The 23227-nt window shown below is 44.1% G+C and overlaps 1 non-coding gene across 1 annotated transcript; it reads right to left on the bottom strand.

The window, feature by feature from the left end:
• Positions 1 to 22965: 22965 nt before the first annotated feature.
• On the bottom strand, positions 22966 to 23174 carry LOC128325512 (small nucleolar RNA U3). Its single transcript, XR_008307497.1, has one exon. It is a non-coding gene; the product is annotated as a small nucleolar RNA U3 (small nucleolar RNA).
• Between the last annotated feature and the right edge of the window lie 53 nt (positions 23175 to 23227).

Genomic DNA, 23227 nt, shown 5'->3' with positions numbered 1-23227 from the left:
GCAGAACAGAGGATAACTTGGCATTCCATGACCTATAACATAGTTCCCAGCTGGCAAAAAAAAACCCCAACCCAAAACTGGGAGCACCAGTTGCTAGATGAAAGAGGGAATTGTCCTCCCAGCTGAACAGACCTTGCTTTTTAGAGATGAAGTTAACAGTGTTTGTTTTATAGACTCAAGAACTAATACACACATCAGGAGCTTCTGATACCATCAGCCATCTTTTCGTTAACACTCGCTAACCGAGAGCAAGGAGGTTCTTCCCAGGCCGGGTGATAAAAGCCCCTCCTTTCAGCCCCCACAATTCTATCAAATACACTTTACTGCAACAAGAAGCAGTTTTGTTGTGTTTGAAACAGTGAGCTGCAGGAACTTGTTTTATGTATGTAAACTTTTTCCCTCCATAAAATTGTAAGAGTTTGAAGGTACCTTGGACGTCTTACTGACAAGAACGCTCTCCTGGTTTCAGGCAGGATTCTCTCCCACCCTTACCTGGAGATGCCAAGGATTGAACCTGGGACCTTCTGCATGCAAGGCAGATCCTCTTACACTGAGCTATGTCCACCTGGGTGCCTTCCTGCTCCTCCATTCTCGGTGGTGTGTATTGCCATAAACATAAGTCCCCACTGTTTTCTCCAACAGGAACCTAAATTCTTTAGCACTGCCCCATAGGAACTTCTTATCACTTGGGCAAGTGAGGGCATTCCATACACACGGGGTATTTGTGGAAGGACTTTTTGCCGTTGTAGTGCTCCACAAAGTTATGAAACTGCTGAAGCAGAACCACCCAGATGCATGTTGCACAAGGAGTTTCCCAAGTGCATGCATATTGTGCAAAAGGTTGCACTAGTGCAAGAACCAGTCTGGAACAGAGGTGGATTTCTTTCCACATTGGCCATGTGCTCAGTTCTTCTGCTAGTGCAAGATTAGTCTGGATCCAACCCTATGTGCTTTCAGCCCTGTGTGAGGAAAGGGTAGTGACCATGGAATGACACAAATCAGAACATCCTTTTAGAGGAGCCACACGGCTTCAGAAAGCAGCAGTGGCCAGTCTGGCTACATTAAAACCAAGTCGTCATAGCCATCTCTATACTGCCTCATATAGAAAACTCCAGGAGGTGTACAAGTCAAGACATAATAAGCAAATAATTTAAACAGTCAACATTCATCAAACAGGTAAAAATCTCAATAAATAAAAGCACATTAAAATTTAGGCACCCAAGGAAGAGGCCTGCAAGGTGCTGAATGATTACCTAAAATGATCAACAGGAGGGAGCAGTCTGCAAGTAAAATATACTTATTGCAAGCTCTTAAGGAGAGCATTATTCACTTCAGTACACAACAGTTGAAAAGCTTTTGAGGTGTAATCCCAGGCAGAGCGATGTGTTTGTTGACTTAAATCAAATGAATGATGATATAAGCAAAACCAACACACAGCTTTGGTTTCAGTTTTAGATATGAAAACACTTGGGCCTTTGAACTCTTAGATCTTGCAGCTGGCAATGTATTTTATATAGCCTAATGAACCCAGTAAAGGTGCTTAGTGATTTCAGCAGCAGCCACAGAAGGTCGGATAGGCATTATCTGCTTTGTGCTGTGTCAGGACCAATGGGTTTCTGCTGTTGTGTTAGATTATGGCGATGATATGAATTCTTGAAAGCAGTCTCACTTCCACCCTTTTGCCAGCATGATGCATTAATGCACAGGCAAGGAGCTGCTTCTGCAGAAGGGTGCTGCTGAGCTCCCAAATCATCTGCAGCCAGCAACAGTATATGGAGGAGGGCTGAGTCCAGGGCTACACACACTGAGCAGGTGCTTGCACACTTTTACCTTTTCCGGGCCAACTCTTGTAATTGTAAATCACCCAGAGATTTTACATGGGGCTGTACAGAAATACAATAGGTAGATAAATGTTGGAGATGGGAGTTCCAGTGCATTGACTTTTTGCACCAACTAGCCTAGTGGCTACTAGGGTCATTGGGAGTAGAGGTAGCTAGTGAGGGTCTCCTTTTCCTCTCCCTGCTTTCCTCTACTCCAGGGTTTCTTAACCTTGGGCCCCCAGATGTTGGACTACAACTCCTTGGGCCCCCAGATGTTGGAGTTGTAGTCCAACATCTGGGGGCCCAAGGTTAAGAAACCCTGCTCTACTCTATGACCCCTGTTTTGACTCCTCGGGTACTTCCTGTAGTGAGTCAGTCCTCTTCCTTTCCTCCTAGAGAGAAGATGGAAATATCTCCCTCCCTCCCTCCCTCCCTATTCATTATGTAGATAGGTCTTTCCTGATAGATAGGATAGGTCTTTCCTATCTCAAATATACTTCACCAGCAAATCTATTTAGTTTAGACTCTACAGTGATCTCCGTGCATGTTACTTAAATAGCTGCAACAACTAAACTCTACACTCTGTAACTGGAGTGGTTGCTTCCTTGGTGCTTTACTAAATAATCACAAACCCCAACAATAAAAACCTAGGAATGTCTGCAGCTTCTCCCCCCACCAATAATCTGAATGGTGTGCCCAAGGACCGCTCTCACCTGCATGTGATCCAAGTTCTAGTCTCTACCATCCTCTGACTACAGACACTGAGATCTGTGGTTCCTCTTGCTTCATCAGCACCCTTAAAGATGTTGCTGAGTGTACTCTGTGGCCAAGCTAGACTTGCCTCTGTGACATATCCCTCAATCTACTCAAAGGCAATGTTGGAAGTGACCTGAAAATTCTGTGATAGTGTTAGATTTCTAGAGATGCATTAATTTATTTTATCCATCAATCATACTTTTATACTGCCTGATATGTGCATCTCTAGGCAGTGTTTGCTGGCACATGCAATTGACACTTGAGGCTGCAGTCATCCCGCGATAGGAATGTGTGTCCTCCAAAGCAGAACCTTATGCAAGGTCAACATGGTTTTTTATGGCAACCTGCAGCATATTAATATAATTTTAAATACATTTTTAAAATAGTATAATAATATAATAGGGCTTGACTGAAGCAGGGACATGACTTGACTAACTAGCCAGAGGTTGCTGGTTCGAATCCCCGCTGGTACCTATATCAAGCAGCAGTGATATAGGAAGATGCTGAAAGGCATCATCTCATTCTGCATGGGAGATGGCAATGGTAAATCCCTCCTGCATTCTACCAAAGACAACCACAGGACTTTGTGGTCACCAGGAGTCAATGACACACTTTACATTTACTCTGCATATAAAATATGATAAAAAATTCTTCTTCCTGAGTGGGAATCATTCTATCATACAGAAAGAGCAGAGAAACAAGATGGAATATATGGACCAATTAATCATTTTAGATTCATTTACACCAACCAGACTTATTGCTATTACACGTCTGACATTGCTAGATAGCAATTTGTCAATATTGTGGCATACGGTAGCAAAAGGGATTGACTTAATCACACAGAATTGTGATTCTGCCAGGAGGTTGTTGAAAACAAAAGAGCCAATATTAAACTGGGACACATGGGAGGTTCACAGTCAGTCACTGTTGTGTGGGGAGTTCAGCTTAACAAAGTGCTGTGGAGAACTGCATAGTGTGTTTTCTTCACAGGCAGCCTATAAACCACTCTAGCAGTGGGTAGCTAATAAGTGGGATCAAAATACAAACACACAAAAATCTCACTTGCTCATTTATTTATTTATTTTTATTTATTGTTAAATTTATACCCCACCTTTCATTAAGAAAATCCCAAGGCGGCTCACATTAAAATTTAAAAACAAGGTTATAAAAAAGACACATTATTAAAACACTGAGCTAAAAAAATATAAAAACAAATCTGATTTAAAAAAAACACAATTAAAACTAAAATTAAAACTGTATCTCATCAGCAGAGATACAGAGAAATATGGAAAACATCAGTTGCTTTATAATAATTAACTAAACTACAGTGGTGTGTAGATTTGTATCTAACATGGCAGGATCAAAATACAAGCGTACATACACACACACACACCTACAAGCCACGAGTAAAGAACAGACCAGATATAAAAGGCTGCTTCTGCGGAGAGTAAATGCATTCTGAAATCACCGGGGATTATTTGCACTTGGCTTCTGGCTGTGGGGTAAATGTTGAGTGAAGCCACTTCGAAGTACACTCGCGGCATTGAGGGAAGCAGCCCCTCCCCTCTGCTCTTGGTTTTCTTTTGAAACAAGTCTGCATTGCAGGTGTCAGTGTTTTCCTTCTAGCCAAGGGGGTGGGGGGGAGAGCTCCCTGCAGAGATAGATCTGCATTTCTGAAGAGAGCATGCCTCTTATCATGCTAATGATTCTATGTCAGTGCCTTTCCCATTTGCTCTGGCATTTTCAGAAAAAGTATCTTAAAACCAGCATTTAAAAAACTCAGACATACGTCAAGATAAGCTAGAATTAACATCACAAAGCCTGATTTGTGTGTGGAGTCGGTCCAAAAATCTCGAAGGGACTTTGAGGTAAGTTTGTCTGGTGTGTGAACGCACACACATTCTTCTGAAGGAGATTCAGGGCAGAAGCCCTGTGTGTAAAGCCTCCAGGTTAGCACTGTCTGTCTAGTTATTTTTTTAAAAAAATGAATTAATACTACTAATAATATGTAATAAAACAACAAGAAGAAAGAACTCTGAGCCAGGCTGGTACAGTGGTTAGTGTGTTGGACTAGATTGGGGAAATCCAAGTTCAAATCCCCATTAGGCTGTGAAACTCACTGGGTGATTCTGGGACAGTCATTTATCTCTCAGCATAACCTTCCTCATGGGGCTGTTGGGAGGAACTAACCATGTAAATGTAACCATGTGCCCCACTCTGGACTTCTTGGAGGAAGTACACACTATACATGTCAAAGTCAATAAATCTCGAAGGTAAAGAAGAGACCAGCCACAAAAATGGATAACAAATTCATTCTGAAGTTACAAAGACAGCTCTGCCTGCTTATTTCATAAATGCATCTCTATATATAATACACTAAGATCATATGTGGCAAGCCCCGCCCACACAGTCTTTGCCAATTGGAGGTAACAGAACAGAAGCACCATGGTGATTGGGCAGTGGGGATTCCATATGCAAATAGGGAAGAGGAGTGGGTAGCGGACAAGCAAATTAGCAAGCGGCGGGGAGGGGATAAGCAAGTGAGTGGGCGGGGAGGGGACAAGTGAGTGAGCAGGTGAGGAGGGGATGAAAGAGTGAGTGGACAGGGAGGGTACGAGAAAGTGAGCGGGTGGGGACGGGATGAGAGAGTGAGCAGGCTGGGAGGGGACGATGTTGGGATGAGGGGACAAGCGGTGGGGAGTGGGAGAGTGAACGAGCAAGCGGTGGAGAGGAGTGGTGGGGAGGGGAAGAGTGAGCGAGCAGGTGAGTGGTGGGGAGGGGGAGAGTGAGCGAGTGGGTGAGCGGCAGGGAGGGGGTGAGCAAGTGAATGGGCAGGGAGGGAACAAGCAAGTGAGTGGGGAGGGGAGGGAGTGAAAGAGCGAGCGAGTGAGCCGAGCAGCAGTGAGGGGGCGTGAGTGAGCCAAGTGGGGAGCGAGCAAGTGAGTGGCAGGGAGGGTGAGTGAGATGGGTGGCTGACACTGAGCAATAAAGCAGGGGCTGTGGTGGGGACAAGGAGAGCAACAAAGTCCTAATGCACAGATGATCTGTGCAGGTTCAGCTAGTCCATAAATAATAGACAAACCACAGGTCTTTCAGTGATGCTTGCTGCAGCTATGAACTATCTCCTCTAACTTAGAGGACACTATGGGAAGGAAAGATGCATGGAGACACTTATTCCTCACTCCATGCCTCCTAAAAAGCTGGGTGCCATTCTCTGCTTGCCTTGGGTGCCCACCACTTAGCCTGGGTGTCCATCCTAGCAAGCAACAATTTTTTTAAATAGAGATAATTTCCTTAATCCTTGTCCAATGAACATAATGGCCAGTAGACAGATTAATGTTACAGATACTGGCCACAATCCAGAGAAAAATCTGGTTAGCTCTCTGTATAGCAAATTGATTTTTAAAATCATTTTCCTTCCAACAGAATCTATTCCTTCTCTACATACACCACACCCAATTGAAAGCCACTTCTGCAATTCTTTGAAAAACAGTTTGGATTTAGAAATCCATGCATATGCCCTAAAATAACTTTCTGGCTTTTTATGCCAGTTTCTAATCTAATTAGTCCAGTCTTAGTTTGCTGTCCCTTCCAATGTTTTATGACATGTCATTTTGGGAATGGGCCATAATGCTTTGCATACAGATCAGATCAGAGAGCAAGGGAGAGAAAGCAGAGGTTGCATTCTTTCTCTCCGAACACGCACAAAAGCCAGAAAAAGATCAGACTTACCAACAACCAGCCAGCCAGCCTGCTCTCTAACCAAAATGGTGATTTTATTATTCTGAGTAGCTAAGAACAACACTTTCCCATTCTCTGAGCACTCTGATTGACTGCCTGAGGAGTCAATCACCCAGTCTCTCTTTGACTGGTTTACAGGGCAGTCCTAGGACTGCCACTGTGCAAAAACAAAAGTGAGCATGCTTATTGGCTCCTGCCTTATTAATATTAATATTTTAAAAGATCTGGGGCTTTCATTTGTTCTGTCCGACTGTCGTCCACCCTCACAGCTCCTAAAGCAGCAGCAGGCTTCAGGCAAGAGCAGCAAGGAACATCAGAGGGAGGCAGTAGGCACACAAAATGGAGGCAGAGGCAACATGGCTGACTGAGAAATTTAAGGTGAGCTCTGCCCACTTTGCCCATAGATAAGATCCACCCCTACACTCTAGTAAAGTGCTTTCAAAATTAACATTGTATTGCAGAGTAAAGATCACTTACCACAGCTCAGCTTTGATGTGCTAAAATATTAGCATTTTTTCAACAATTAGAGTTAGGGTAATGTGACCATTAAAAAAAAAAAAAAGAACAGTGGGACTGAGCCAGCGTGGTGTAGTGGTTAGAGTGCTGGACTAGGACCAGGGAGACCCGAGTTCAAATCCCCATTCAGCCATGATACTTGGTGACTCTGGGCCAGTCACTTTTCTCTCAGCCTAACTTACTTCACAGGGTTGTTGTGAGGAGAAACTCAGGTATGTAGTACACCACTCTGGGCTCCTTGGAGGAAGAGCGGAATATAAAATGCAAAATAGTAATAATATGGACAAGGACAAATATTTCTCTTTCTTTCACAACAACTACTACTATTTATATACCACTTTTTGACAAAAGTTCTCAAAATAGTTTACATAGGGGAGGGGGAAAAAGAGGGATTCCTGTCCCAAAAGGGCTTACAATCTAAAAAGAAACCCAAGGGAAACACACCAGCAACAACCACTAGAGGGATGCTGGGCTGGGGTTTGGATTGGATAAGAACTGTTTCTCTGCTAAATCACTGCTTTAAAGAGAATGGCCACTTTAAAACCGCTTTGTCTATTTGCTCAGTTAGCAGGGGTTATTCATAACCCTAAAGTTACTTTCCACTTTCCCACTTCCATAACACTAAATTTCATTGATTGGTAGTATTTATTTATTTGCATTTATTTGCATCCATCCTTTCCCCAAGGAGCTCAGGTAGTAGGAGAGGAGATCTGGTCTTGTGATAGCAAGCATGACTTGTCCTCTTAGCTAAGCAGGGTCCACCCTGGTTGCATATGAATTGGAGACTCATGTGTAAGACATTTCCCTTAGGGGATGGAGCCACTCTGGGAAGAGCAGAAGGTTCCAAGTTCCCTCCCTCCTGCTTGCAACCTTGAAGAAGCAGCTGCCAGTCTGTGAAGACAATACTGAGCTAGATGGACCTATGGTCTGACTCAGTATATGGCAGCTTCCTATGTAGTATTTTCATGGCTGAGTGGAGATTTGAACTCACATCTTCTGCCTCCTAGTCTGACATTCCAGCCAGTACACCTCACCTTCAAGATGACAAATAAGAACTGCTTCCCACAATGCATGATTAAGATCAAGATAATTGAGAACAAGGATGCCAGTTCAGTTAAGCCTCTGCTTCTGTGAGTTTACCCTCCTTGCAGGATCTGGGGAAAAGCCACATATTTACATTTTTTAGGACATAGTATAGTACTATACACATGCACATAGTAAATGTAGCCTCTCAGAATGTTCGAGGTGTTAATGCAACAAACATGCTCCTTGCTGAGTTTACACTTGAGTTTAAACTCAGATTGAGTTTAAACTCAGTTTACACTGAGTTTAAACAGATTCAGCTCTTCAATTTGTGAAATGGTCCACAGTAAACAGGTTGAATTACATGTGCTGTTCTGTCTTTTCCTGGGTCTTAAAGTCCTGGTCCCTCTTTTCCCATGCCAATATAAGTTATTTTCATTTCAAAAAACATGTGCATAGAGAAGCAAATGTCCCCCCTAGTCAGGGCATCCTGCTTGGTTTTAACTTTGCTATTCTTTAGAAGTCCACAGTATATAGAAATGAAGGAATTAAGTATATTACATACACCCCAAAATAAATCTGCAATAATGTTTACCAAATTGGGACAAACCTACCAAATTCTTCCATCTCCATATATAATCAATAAAATAAGGATTTAATTTACACGTTTATGTAAAACTGGTTTACAAATAAGAAAAACAAATGCTAATTCAGATACTAAATGAACAACAAAAGCTACTTGTTTAGAACTGGTTTCTGTGTATTGTTGAGCAGGAAGAACGTTCTATAGGTACATAACACTTGGAAAAGACTAACTCCAGTTTCTGTAAGTTGGTATTTTCTGAAAACCCTGAAGATAAACAATGACAACAACAGCATTTATATACCACTTTTCAACAAAGATTTTCAAAGCAGTTTACATAGATATAAATTAAATTAAATGGATCCCAGTCCCCAAAGGGCTCACAATCTAAAAAGAAACATAAGATAGACACCAGCAACAGTCACTGGAGGTCCTGTGCTGAGGCTGGATAGGGCCATTTACTCTCCCTGTGCTAAATAAAGAGAACCATCACATTAAAAAGGTGCCCTTTTTGCCAAGTTAGCAAAGCATTGTGGAAACAAATAGGCATTTTGTATAAAAACACTAGCTACAATTTGCATGACAAACACAGTTGATCCATCAAGTTCTCCCATCTGAAAAGCATAATAGACTCTACAACTACTGTATGTATTTATGAAAAACGGAAGGCAGATTTATAGCTAATCTACGAACCATAAAGGTAAATACTGCTTTGAACTCTGAATGAGCAACAGCAACAAACAGTAACTACTCAGAATGTGCTTCTGTGCACAATAAAGCATAAAATAACTTGAAGACACAGTTTGAATATTTCATACAATTCAAATTAAAACACTGTTAATTCATCATAATGGTGACTAAGGCCAGTTTCTTTTAAGTACTCAATAGAAATAATCCCTGAACACAGACAATAAACTTAGGGGTTTTTTTTAACGCCATGGTACGGAGCCACACCATGGTGGCACATGATTAGGAAACCTGGGTTAGCAGAGTGCTCACTCTGCTAACCTGGGCTAAGGGGAGGGCTACTTTGGTGGGCTAGCCGCCAGAGAACCATCGGGCTTGCCTGCTGGTTCTCATGATGGGGAAAACCAGGCTGGGCTTCTTTAGCCCAGTTTTCTCCCATCGTGGGAATAACCTCACTGTCAGTCAGTAAATACAATACTGAGCTAGATGGACCAAGGGTCTGGCTCAGTATAAGGCAGCAAGCTATGATAGGATCCTGCCTCTTGGATAATAAGCCAATCAGGATCTCAGGGCCTATTCCCATGACTTTCTGGATTTGTAGCAATGGAAGTTTTCATTAGCTTGGCTACGACCATGAACTTGAGTTTAATTTCATCTCCACTTTTAGGATGGGCGCTCATACCTGCACTTGTCAATCTGATGGGAGCCCAATCTTTTATTTTCAAATGTAGTTTCTGCTTTTCTTATCCAGATGGTTTAATGCTTTTACAGGTTTCAGTGTGTGTGTGTGTGTGTGTGTGTACACACACACACACACACACACACACACACATATGAGAGAGATCGATCACCTTGAAAGAGTCACTGTATCACTCTGATTTTGATTGCACTGTATTTATAGAGGAGTTATTTTAGAGCAAGCTGCAGAAGTCTCTACTTTTTATTGGTGATGTTTTTTGCTTGGAAGTGGGTGAGGAATGTGTGGTGAGATGTCAGAAACTGGCCTTAGTGGTAGTGTCTGAGTAGAATTTCTAGAAGTAGGAGCTTCAGGACCCTGAGCAGGCCCCTTGCCCCATCACATGAGCAGCAGAAACAGACTGCGCAAAATACGTAATACATGTCAATTTGCATAATGTATAAGGGTTGCAGAATTTAGCTTTTCTTGCTGAAGAATTTTGATGCCCTAGAAATTTCATTTGTTTATTAGGAAACACAGAGTATAGCCACAGCCCTGACTATAAACTCTGATGGGCATAGTCTGAAGGCACATGAAGCAACAGTCTTGCTGAAGAGAAGCAGGTCTAAGTCTGGTCAGGGCTGGAAAAGGGGCTGGAGGAGAGTGCTTGGAGTTCCACTGGAAAAGAAAAGTGGGATATGAATAAACTGGAGTTTCCTAAATGGTTGATGGATATTTTGGAGCACAGTGTTTTTCCTGGGTTAACACTGGAGGCACACTTTCAGGGCTGGCTTCAAGTTTCCGGGGGTTCCAAGCGGCTCTTTGTGGGCTCTCTCTTACGTGGGCCCTGGGCCATCCCCATTTTTGTTTTGGGACTTACCTCGGCAGATGGAAAAGGAGAAAGGAAGCAAGAATGGAGTATCTCTCTTGGCTGAAAGAGTTGCTTCATCACCACCACCACCACACAAAGACTATGGGTACAGAAATGGTCTTGGGAGTTGGCCTTTCTAAGGGTCTTTCGCTACCAGAAGCTGGCTGACAAGGCCCACCTCTGATGTCAGTCCCGCACACTTTACTCTTAGACTAAAAAAATCACACAGAGAGAAGGCAGTAGGGCCTCCTCACAAGGCAGTTTTTATGGTTGTTCTCTCACAGCTCATTCAAACATAAGTTAAAACTGTCTCTGAGAAAGAGAGATGTCTGAGCAAACATATATCCCCACTCCTATCCCTGCACGAGCATCTACTTCATATCTAGGTTAAAATAAACCAGGATTGGACATGATATCAGAACTCACCAATCTCAGTTTTTTCTAGCCTACTTACCTCAAACAAGCCGAGATCTGCACCTAAGGTTTGAAGTAACAGATCTCAGCTTATTTGAAGTAAGTAGGCTAGAATAAACCAAGATTGGTGAGTTCTGACAGCACAACCAATTTTGGTTTATTTTAACTTTATGGGGAATGGACACTTGCATGGGGATGGGAGGAAGAACGCGTACTCCCTGTCCCTGGGCTCAGAGGCATTGTGCAGAGCTCGGCTTTAACTGAAGTTCCATGTGACATCTGAACCAGCCTTCAGGAAAGTGTCTTTAAAAACAAAACAAAACATGGGGGAGCATTCAAACATGTTGCCCTCCATCTGCAGTCCGAGGTGGTACAGTCCAGCAAGAATTGCACCTGTGATTCTAATGATTGTGTTAGCTTGGCTTTCAGTTCAGTTGAAACTAATGGAGCATCTGAGTAATAAGTTTAGGGGTTCTAGCTTTTCTGAGTAGAAGAGATTAAAGCAAGCCATACCTAAGTCCAAGGTGTGTACCTTGGATCATACCTTTACTCTCTGCAAAACCTTTGCAGCATGTTCCCCTAATGCAACAATCTCAAGATAAGAACTACAGTAGTTTTAGTAGGGACTGTTTTACGTGTAAATAGCTGACACCTCTTCCTGCCTCAGCGTTCAGCACCTGAGCTTGACGTCCCTGCTCTTTGCAAGTGAACTGTCCACACATTACACCTTGGAGGCTACATTTTCTACAGTGTCACACTGCAAAGCCCCTCAACAATCCTCACCTGAATAGAAACACTGAACAAGCCCATTTGGGACTGCAGGAAAGGTTCCCATTGATTGAGTCATCTTAACCTCAATATATCACCACCTCCTCCTGCAGTATCTTTGCTCTTTTTGTGTTTTACTATTGATTCAGAGGCAGCAGAATGTCTGCAGAAAGGTAATTACAAGTTCGAATACAACAATCCTAGCAATAATAGCTACCTAACATGTTGCAACCAGATACACTTAGACCCTGGCAATTAGTATCCATGAGTCATCCTTTTTAATAAGCAGAGATTCCTTTGTTTTACACTAACAAAAAAAATGAAGATCTCTGTGGCCTTGGACCTCCCAGTTCTAATGGATATGAAAACAGAACAGTTGCCTCCCACATTCTCTGTGCTACTTACAATCCATGGCAGAGAAAGAGACGTGCGAGGCTCTGCATTTTATCATGGTGTCTCTGGCAGCTTGGCAATAGGGCTCTGCATTGTGACATGCATGGAAATGTGCAACCATATCTGCACCTTATGGTGCAGATTTGGGAGAAACCAGAAGAGCATTGCATGTCCAGGTGCACGTCCAGAATCAGTCTATGCGCATGGTTTCTGATCTTGCACCAGTTCCAGCAACAAATTGTGAAGACCCTTGTTCTCCATGCAGGCCTCCCTTGCTGGACTGAGGCAGCATGCTGTTGTTTGTAAAATGCCTTGCAATTGTTTATTGCTGCACAGAGAGATAAACCAGGGAAGCTGACAGGCACTGCAGAAATTATCTCAGGGAAGGAAAAAGGTCATTTGTTAGAAGGCCTTAATTGGAAGAAGAGAAGGAGGGGCCCACGCCCCACCCCGAGCGGAGGGAAAAGATTAATAAGAATCTGGTAGTGTTTTCACTCCTGCCACCTCCTGCCTTTTTCTGACTGTGGGAGCTTTTCTTAACCAGAATAGAGAATTATAGGATTTCCAAGGTACTCCCCTTCCCCACACCCATCAAAATAAACCCCAACGTATCCTTAGGAAAGGCCAGTTAAACTTACGTAATACCCCTGGCTGTATTGTACATAGTTTGCTGGATTTTGGCCTGCTGCTACTTGTTACTTTCCTTTGAAGCCTGCTTCTGGCTACAAAGCTTTCTCAAGCACTTGATTGGGGTGCCACACAGGGTCCAGCAACCACAAATGTCATGCACCTGCCTTAGCTAGATGTCTATGTTGTACCCCAACAAAGGGAGGTTCTTTTCTGGGTCAGTAGCCAATACACTTCACCAGCCGAGAAGGATCATAAAAGGCTTTATTTGCTCTATAGTAGCAAAGGTCATGGATAGCTCTCGCTCAAGTCCAAGACGACGTTCATTTACAAGCATGACATATTTATAACCTAGGAGATACTGCCCCTTTCCTTTGTCTGGACTTTCAGTAAATTTCCAGCTAACTTCTGCGCATGTACTCTTTTAGGTGAATCCCTCATCACCAACTTATCTAGTCTCTTCTGGCCCTCCTTGGTACAGAAAAGCAACTCCTTATAAGAACTCCCCTAGGCCCCCCCTTACACAGACAGAATATATCAAAGGTAACATGGCTTCAGTCTGGTTCAGGCCTATACACCATCTAGCAGCAAGCAAAGGATTTGCAGTCCAAGTGTGCCTGTGGAAAGCGTACATGAGCATGGAGGATCATTTGCAAAAGCTGTATGAGTGTGTTTAATCTTTCTTTGCTTTGCTGGAATATTATTTCCAAATAGCTCTCAAATAGTCAAAAAGCATGGTTGGTTTGCACATATCAACGGCACTCATGGTGGCTGGTAGATCCCCCCCCCCACGCCTTGAGGATATTTGAAAGTATGTCTCCACGGGGAAGGGATGGGAAAGGCCAAGGCCAAGGCCATAAGCCAGATCTCTTGAGAAGTGTGAGTGAGAAATATGGCACTTGGAAGCAAATCGGAACCTTTGGGGTTAAAAGTGACGCTTTGGCTTGTGTACAATGCTCAGGTGCAAAATTTGTTGATTGCACAGTATATGAGAGAGTTGAACTGTGGGGGGTGGGCCGCACCCAGAAGCTTATTGCTAGCAATTAAATAAAGGTTTGTTTGAAACTTGGATACTGGTGTCCGGTGAAAATTACCTAACCAAGAGATGAGCGGCAGGGAGAATCTCTGCCTTCTAACAGCTTGGTGCTTTTCTTTGTATTTTACCCCCCACCCCAACAGTCACTCTCCTCTAGTTCAGGGCTTCCCAGCCTTGGGTCCCCAGGTGTTGTTGGACTACAACTCCCAGCATCCCATGGGGGTGAGAGCTGAAGTCCAGCACTGTTTCAGTACATCTGCCAACCCCTGCTCTTGTTGACTTTGAAACTTGAGCCCTATTCAGACAATGGGCTGAACATGCATTCAGGTGCCTCTACACACGTGCGTGTTTTAATGTGAACGATTTTATTAATTTTAAATGTGAACCCTGTAGTAGCCCCTCTAATGTACGGTACAGATGAGAAATGTACTGCTGCACATGCATTCAGCATAAAATGCTAACAACTGCATGTGCATACAAGTCTGCACATGCATACATTGTACACAGATTGTACATGTAGTGAAGATAACATATGGATAGAGTTGTGGTCTTGGATCTAGTCAAAGGAAGGTTCCTGGGGGGTAGGGCTTCAGAGGGAAGAGTAGCAAGTGCAGGAAGGTTAAGCATACCCATCTCTCCCACAATTTCACCTCCTCAAATGCCTCCTCCCGCTTGCACACTGGAGGCTAAACATCTCATGTTGACCTCAGGAGATTTGTTACTTGATGAATGCCCAAATCATTGTAATGTGTTCTTTATGGTAATTTGACTTCACATCCATTCATTGGCCGCTCTTAAATATTGCTACAGGGCTCAAGGTTTTTTTCGCACTCGTTCATTAGGGAGATCTATATAGGGAGCAAAACATACTGCACAAAAATCACAGCAGCTTATACCGCTTGGAAATCACACTATTGGTTTTTGGCGGGCATTCTAGGCTATTTGTAGGTAAATATGAGGATCAGACAGCCTAAGGACATTTTCCAGCTTTGTGGGAGACATTGTGCCAATTTTATTTTAGTGCCATGAAGACACTGGCTTTTGCATTACAAACTGTGTTATATAAGAGCAAGCCGATTGGAAAGAATGGGCTGTGTGATGCAATTTGTGCAAATTTGGCACTTGTGAACTTGTACAACGTATGCAAATTGCTCAGACTAAACGCTATTAAGCTGACATGCTCTTGTGCTGCAGTATGTAAACCACTCAATTCAGACACACTAAAACAACAAAGTTGGGGTTCAGAACAACCAGTTCGCTGGCACTGTTCTTCTAAATGTTTCCATGTTTGCATGAAGTCAGTTTGTTACCCTGATGTTTGCATGAAGTCAGTTTGCATGAAATGTTTGCATGAAGTCAGTTTGTTACCCTGATGTCGGAAAGCAACGCAGTCCCATGTCTCTCTAGATTCTGTCTGAAGACCTGATGCATTGAGCTTTACTGATCCTCTATATTCACAGAGATGGAGCCACACTTGAGGTTCACAAGCAACATGACAACAAATGACAAGTATCATTGATGGGGAAACTGTTCGGCCTCTCTATCTTGCGCTTGTCAAGAAGGACTGAAAGGAACATCTGAAATGGGGTGTGAAATGAGAGGTCATTTCAACTTAATAATGCTTGCTTATACGCTAGACCGAGGCAATAAACCGTGATGTGGGAAAGAATTAAAAAGCTACAGTATCTAATTTCCTGTTTTAAGACATTATCCTCCACCATATTAGCCCCTGCAATATAATTCAGACCTCTGGAGTAGGAATTACAGGATACATCACATCAAATTTCCCACGCAGCAGACAGTGCTCTGCATCTATAATATGTAATACACTGCAAGAGTTGGTAGATGGTGGGGTGGGGTGGAATATGATACACTATTTTGCATAAACACTAATTACAGGGAAACGTCACCACAAGCTGAATAACCCACCTGAAGCTTTTGTATTTATGTTCCCGAGAAGCAAAGGAAACCCAGAATGAGGGAGGGAGGAAAGCAACAATCCAGACAGTCTTAAATAATATTTAGCTGGAAGCAGCAATCAGCTGCTTTCTGGCAAGAATGAAGAAATTAAGGTGCCATATACCAAGAATGTTAAAAAAAATAAAATAAAATGAGGCTATTCACACAAGTGTACAAAACCGGGCTAAGGGAGCCCAGCCTGGTTTTGCATGCTTGTGTGGACCGCTGGGATTGAGCTCTATCCTGGTGGCTACACGGCAGCAAACCCGCCTGTGAAGCCTCCCTTTTCAATGAGGTTAAGGGAGTGAGTGCTCCTTTGGCCTCATTTTTTCAATCGTGTGTCAGCCACAGCTGCTTGCAGTCGTGGCTGGCACACTCTGCGGGGCAGGGGGAGGGGGATGCCAATAATGCACCGCACACTCGTGTGGTGCATTATTGGAGCTCTTGGGGGGGCGGGCTGACATGTGGCAGCATGTCCCCGCAGCCTGACCCCGGGAGATGCAGCGGAAGCCACTGCTCGTCTCAACGGGCGATCCGCCTGCCCCGGGAAGACAATGAGATTGTTTGTGGGGAAGGTGAGTCAAACCTGCTTTCCCCGCACACCTCCATGGATCTCTTCTCATTGATCGTGAGAAGAGCTCCAAAGGCTAGCAACCCAGAAGAGGCACTGTACTCTGATTTTTTAAAAAGAAAGAGAAGGAGACATATGAAATGTTTCTCTTACAAAGCACTTTATACATCACTAGTCATTAAGCCCGTTCCATTAATGGGCGCTAGAAGAGTTTTGCGCTCCTTGGGGCCGGCTGCAAGAACAGTCTACTCTCTATTGCCCCCCCTCCTGCCCCACTCCCTATTGCCCCCTCCCTGCTGCCCCACTCTCTCTTGCCCTCCTCCCCCTCCCTCCTCCCCCACTTCCCCCGCCCCACTCTCTCTTGCCTTTCCTCTCCTTCCGTTCCTCTCCTCCCTGCCCCGCACCCCCACCCGCACTGAGCAACTTCTGGGCTGACCTCACCGCTGCCACAGCTAGGTCCTCCTTACCTGGCAATGGAGGGCCGAAAAGGGCCCCACCACTGCCGTTCCTCCTCCCAGGCGGCAAACTGCAAAGCCCCACCGCCCGTTTCCCTCCTGCCCCAGGCTCTCCCACTCGCTCCCCCACCCCCTTGCCCTCTTGCTGGCGCCTCCTCTCTCCTCGCCCGGGCATCCTGCCACTACGCTCCGGGGCTGCTGCGGCGACGGCGGGGATACTCGGCCTTCCTTTGGCGAGAGGCGGTGGCAGCCGCGGCCCGTCTCCACTCCCGGCCCCCCCCGGAGAACGCGTCTGCCACCAGACTCCTCCCCTTGCTCGTCACCGGCTGTGGGAGGGGCCTGGGGGTGCTGGCAGCCGCTGGGAGGCGGAGTCCACGCCTCTTCCCTCTCTGGCTGTGGTGTCTGCTGTGGCGGCTCTTCCTCCTGGGTCCCCGGCTGCTCGGACACCCCCGGCATCAGAGCAGCTGGCGGAGGGAACCCCAGCGGCGACTCCCCCTCCTGGCCCTGTCAGCCCTCGCCGCTCACACCGCCTCTGTATGGCAGACCCCCCCACACCGCACGTGTGATCGCGGCCAATCAGCAAGAAGTTCGGAAGCACTCTATGGACCAATCAACACCTCGCGCACGCCACGCATGCGCAGAAGACCTGCAAGAGACACGGACGCAGGACACGGACGCAGGTACCCTAGGGTTTTATTATATAGGATGATTTGAAAGAAACTCAACATCTCATCATGGTTAGCAAAACCATCCATTTTCAAATGTGTTTGTTACTAACTCTATTAATAAAACAAGATATCTGAAAGCTTGGTTTTAATGCAAAAACCTTGCAGTAGGAAGGCCGTCCTTGCACAGTCCCTTCCCAGTTGAGGAAAGTAATCCTTCGTAAAACAGTATTGCCCTTCCCCTGTCCTTCATGAGTTACATGATTATGAAATAAAATGACGGAATGACCAAACATAGAAAAACCCAATCAGGGCTGGAAAAACATTTATCCTGCAATAAGCCTATTATTTAATGCAAATAGGCAATAAGGCCATTATTTAATAATCTTATTATTAGAAATAAAAATGCATTGTGTAAAACTTGAAATTTAATATATATATTTTATTCTGAAGCCCCTCATAATGCAAGGACCTAAGTTGTAGCTTACTTAGCTTGTGTCTAAATCCGGCACTGAACTCCATGTTGCTTTCCATGGTAGCAGTTCTCTTGCTTTAATCATGGATGGGGAACATGGCACAGAGGAAGAAGACAGGAAGGCTGCCAGTTTGTGCACACTTACTTGGGAGTCAGTCATATTTAACTCAGTAAGAGGCATTTACTGACAAGTAAACATAAATTATTAGGCTACATGGTTTACTGCCCAGCAGATAATTTGACTGTGAAGCTTGATCCACAAGGGAGGGGGAGACAGCAACTTCTTGTGTTCTGTTTTATTGTGATTTGAGAATAAATTCTTGTTGTAAGCCACCATGAATTCATATGTGAAGAATGGCAGCCCATAAATATTGGTTCACATACTGAGCAGCAAAACGTAGACAGTGGAGCCCTGCCTCTGCTGTTGGGGATGTGGCAAAACAGAGCAGTTCCACTCTCACTCAAAGTTGCACAAACACAGTTGTGTGATCATGCAAGCAACACCCACTGGAAATAATAGGTGTTGCATCACACAACTGCATTTGCATATTTTTAAGATGAAGCGGAATTTCTCTGTTCCGTGAGAGCCCCAATGGTGGCTCACACACACACACAAACACCAGTCATGTCAAGTATGTATGTAAACAAGTGTTTTTCCAGAATATTCTGCCAGAAGGCCTTGTCTGCCAAAGTGCAATATCATTGCAGAATGAAGAGCAGAGGTGTTCTTACCCCTGGACTTCCGAGCCAAAGTCCAGGGCCTCCACACCACTTGTGCAGTGCAGTGACCACACCACCCAGGACAAACTAAAGTTTGTCCTGGGTGGTGTGGTCACTGCACTGCAGGCGTGACTGTGAACTGTGCCGGGCATCCAGGCGTGACCTCTGCTTTAGAGACCGGGGGGGGGGGGGAGTGGGGAAAGAAAGATGTGGGATGGGAATATGTTAAGCAGTGGGGGAGCCTCCAAAGGCCTTTAGGTCCAGGCTTCAAAATTACCTAGGTACACCTCTGATGAAGAGGGATTCCATCCTGAAAGAGCTGAGCTCATTGGATAACAGAAAACTTGCCACGTTCTTTTTGTCATAAATAACAGTAAGGTAACATATTAATCATTTGCTCTGAAACTTTTGGTTTTAGATCCTTATAATCTGGACCCAGCAAACGTACAAGGTTCAGGGGGTGGGTGGGCGGGGAGAGAACAGCCATAATTCATTCTCTAAAATCCTTTGTTCTGTGTTTTCTTTTATTACTTCCAGGATGAGATTATGACATACCATCAAACCATCAAGATCATCGCCTTTGGAGATAGCAGGAGCTGGCAATCAGTCAGTTTCTGGAGTAATCAGCTGGTTGATTTGATTAGTTTCCACTACGACCCCCACAGGGACTGGTGAACCTGAAGATGATAATGAAGACTCTTACTAATGACATGCTGTGAACATGGTGGGGGCAGGGGAACCATAGACATTCTCTAGAAATTATACAGTACTTGTGAAATGGATAAAGTAAATCCACTGAAGCATTGTCTTTTCAAGGAATTAATTACGTTTTAACAGAGGAACACAATTTATGCTGGCCGACATAGAGTGCTAGACTAGGACCGGGGAGACCCGGGTTCAAATCCCCATTCAGCCATGAAACTAGCTGGGTGACTCTGGGCCAGTCATGCATCTCTCAGCCTAACCTACACACAGGGTTGTTGCAAAAGAGAAACTCAAGTATGTAGTACACCCCTCTGGGCTCCTTGGAGGAAGAGCGGGATATAAATGTAAATAATGATGATGATGATGTGGGTGACTGGAGCACCACCTCCCCTGGGCACATATGCATATATGAGTATCCCCAATGGTGCCACACTGCAGAGCACAGCAGGGCAGCCCCGCTCATTGTGAGCACTTTGTGAATGTGGTTGTGCAATGCAAATCCCACGATTTCCAATGGGCATTGTGTCATGCATCAGCGTTCATGGAGCACTTACAACAAGCACTGCTGCCCTGCAGCACAGCCCCTTTGGCAGTGCTCACATGCGCACAGGTGCACAGGAGGTGCTCCAGCTGCCCAAATTCCTTTAATGGTATGTCAGTCACTGTTGGCCGGGGAAGTTATCCCTACTTCCCTCCATGTTTGAACCACATATTGAAATAGGATGGAAACCCTATTCACATGTTACGGGCAATGCCCATGTTATTTATTTATTTAGTATATTTGTGCATTGCCCCAAACTCATGTCTCTGGTTGTTTTACAACGAATATTACACAAATTTAAACAGAAATTAAAAGATTAAAACAGCTTAAAACCACAATTCTAGTTCAAAAAGCTTGGGTGAATACATGCATCAAGAGTATTTTTTAAAAGCTGTCAGAGATGGGGAGGCTCTTATTTTGGTAGGCAGCACATTCCAAAGCCTCAGTGCAACAGCAGAGGAGGCCATCCAAGACGAACTGGTGGCAGCTGCAGATGGACCTCCTCACATGATCTCAGTGGCTGGCAGGGCTCACAATGGAGATGTTCTCTTAAATACTCCAGATCTATGCTATATTTAGTGCTTTCATAATATTTGTGCCGAGAAAAGGCCTGTATACATTATATATTTATATACATTGAACATAAATTATGTTCAGTACACATATAGTACTATACTTCCTGGTCTAAATGATGAGGGAAATTACTCAAAATAGTCCCACTGAAATTAAAAGGACAAGTCATGTTTTCCTTACTTTAAGTATTTTTCTCATCAGCATCTATACCCTGCATTTGAGAGGGCCTGTACCCAAGTTCACATTTAAAATTAGTTCACATTCAGCCATTCACACAAAAAACAAGTAAATGTGTACAGACACCTATATGACCTTTCAACATAATGTCTGAATAGGGCTACAGAGTACAGCTGATATAGGTTTCTGTAATGGTTTGAGGACCAAAGGCCACAAAAGATAAATGTGATATTGAACATTTCACTCCATCCCTTCCTGCTGACACCATATTCTGCTCAAGGACTGGATAGACTTTGGAACACAGTAATCAGACCTCCATCCACCTTGCCCTTGTCAAGAAAAAACATACACGAAAAGAAAGATATGTTTTTGCATGGATCTGCATAGATCAATCACATGTCAAGCAAACATCTCAACAAGCTAGGTCTAAAGCAAGGTTTCTTAACCTTGGGCCCCCAGATGTTGCTGGATTACAACTCCCATCATCCCCAGACATGGCCTTTGTCACTGAGGATGATGGGAGTTGTAATCCAACAACACCTGGGGGCCCAAGGTTAAGAAACCTTGATCTAAAGCAAACAGAACCCATTCCAAGTCTATTCCAAGTCTCATCTATTTGCTGAGTGGCATAATCACTAGTACATGGTGTGGTACAACCCACGTAGAAAAACATTCCTGAAAGCAATCTGTAGATACAGTCCATTTGAAGAAGGACAGTAGTGCCAGTTTCAGTCATGCGCTATCTCTGAAAATACTGGCCAGCATGATGCACTTTCTACTACCGTCTCTGTAATGCTCTACCTCAGGGATGCTACTGACTCATAAGCCGCCCTGACATTGTTCAGAACTAGCAGTTGTACAAACAGCGCTACCTCAGTTTTTCCATTGTGGTGAATGGGGAAAATTGTAGTAATGCTGCTTACACAACCAATGGATTACCGAACAGTGGTGGGGCTGCCTATGAGTCTAAAGCAGCTCCAGGGTGGAGGATTATGTCAGCAGTAGGTTGTGCATCATGCCAACTGCTTACCATAAAACAACGTATATATAGCAGAGTATGTAATATATAAAATATAATATTTTTATATAGAGAATTATTATTATTTTTATTTTATTTTATATTAATATAATCTATAAAATATAGCAAAGTGGCTATATTGCAAAATATTTTGGGCAGCATCCAGATGACGTTATCATGGCTAAGAGCCATTAAAATGGATGGGCTTAAGTTATGTATTTATTTGGCACATTTCTGTGCTGCCCCATATGCAAATCTCTGGCGGGTTTACAATCTAGAACACAAGAATCAAAATACTAACACAATCAAAAGAATTTAGAATATGGATAAAATCTCTAAAAATCAAAACTTTAAAAATATAAATTAAAAGCCTGCTTAAACCAGTATGTTTTTAGATTTTTCTTTAAAACATCCAGATGCTAACTTGCCTTGGTGGCTTATATACTCAGGGGTGCACCAAGGTAATTCGTGCTCCCGGACCGCACAGCTATGAGCCCCCTCCCCGTGCTAGCCCCCCCAACCTTCTTTGGGGGGCCTGCCCTGCCAAAGCTCTGCTTTAAAAAATTTTTAAAAACCTCTTACCGAAGGGTGGCTGCGGGGAGGGGAGAGGAGCAGTCCTTCTCCCTTCCTCCCCCCTCCCCCGGCAGTGGTGGGGTGGGAGCAGGAGTGATGCTGCACCCATCTGTTCGGGCCAGCGTCTTTAAGCAACTATGAGGTGTGCCTGTGCAGTTGAGAGATCATCGCAATGTCACAGGCTTGTGATGATCTCCTCTGCTCAGGCACGCCTCACATTTGCTGGCTTTTGCTGGCTGTCAACCTCCCAATTGGAGAAAGTACATGAAGAAATAGAGAGATATACTGGCCAAAACTTATGTCTCTGGGTGGTTTACAATTAAACACCCTCATGCCCCTAAGCAAAAACTAAATCATGTCATCTTATGACTTAGAACAGGCATCCACAAACTGCGGCCCTCCAGATGTTGCTGAACTACAACCCCCAGCATACCCAGCCACAATAAATTGTAGCTCGGGATGCTGGGAGTTGTAGTTCAGCAACATCTGGAGGGCTGCAGTTTGGGGAAGCCTGACTTAGAAAAACTAAGCCATCTTTTAAAGCTATAAAACAGATTTAAAGGGAAAGATAAAGAAAAACGGAAAAGTTAGTTTTTTTTGTTATGGGGAACCATAATAGTAAACCACTCAGAAGAGATTGTCATCTACTTTTCTTACTGGAAAAACAGAGCAATCATCAAAAGCATAACACAGCTTCATCAACAAAGCACTTCCTGCCTCCGTCATGTTGAAAACCTTCCAGTTCATCATCTTAAAGAGCGAGGCAAGGCTCATTCAAGCACAATTCTCTAGTTACCGGCTATAGAAAATATTCCTGAAAGCATGGTGCTGAAGTGGGCAATGGAAACACTGTAATGAAACCTAAACAGCGATTCAATATGAGA

Source organism: Hemicordylus capensis, chromosome 4 (genome assembly GCF_027244095.1).
Source record: "Hemicordylus capensis ecotype Gifberg chromosome 4, rHemCap1.1.pri, whole genome shotgun sequence".
Taxonomy (NCBI): Eukaryota; Metazoa; Chordata; class Lepidosauria; order Squamata; family Cordylidae; genus Hemicordylus; species Hemicordylus capensis.
The sequence above is the reverse complement of the archived record's forward strand: the minus strand, read 5'-3'. Positions and strand labels throughout refer to the sequence as shown.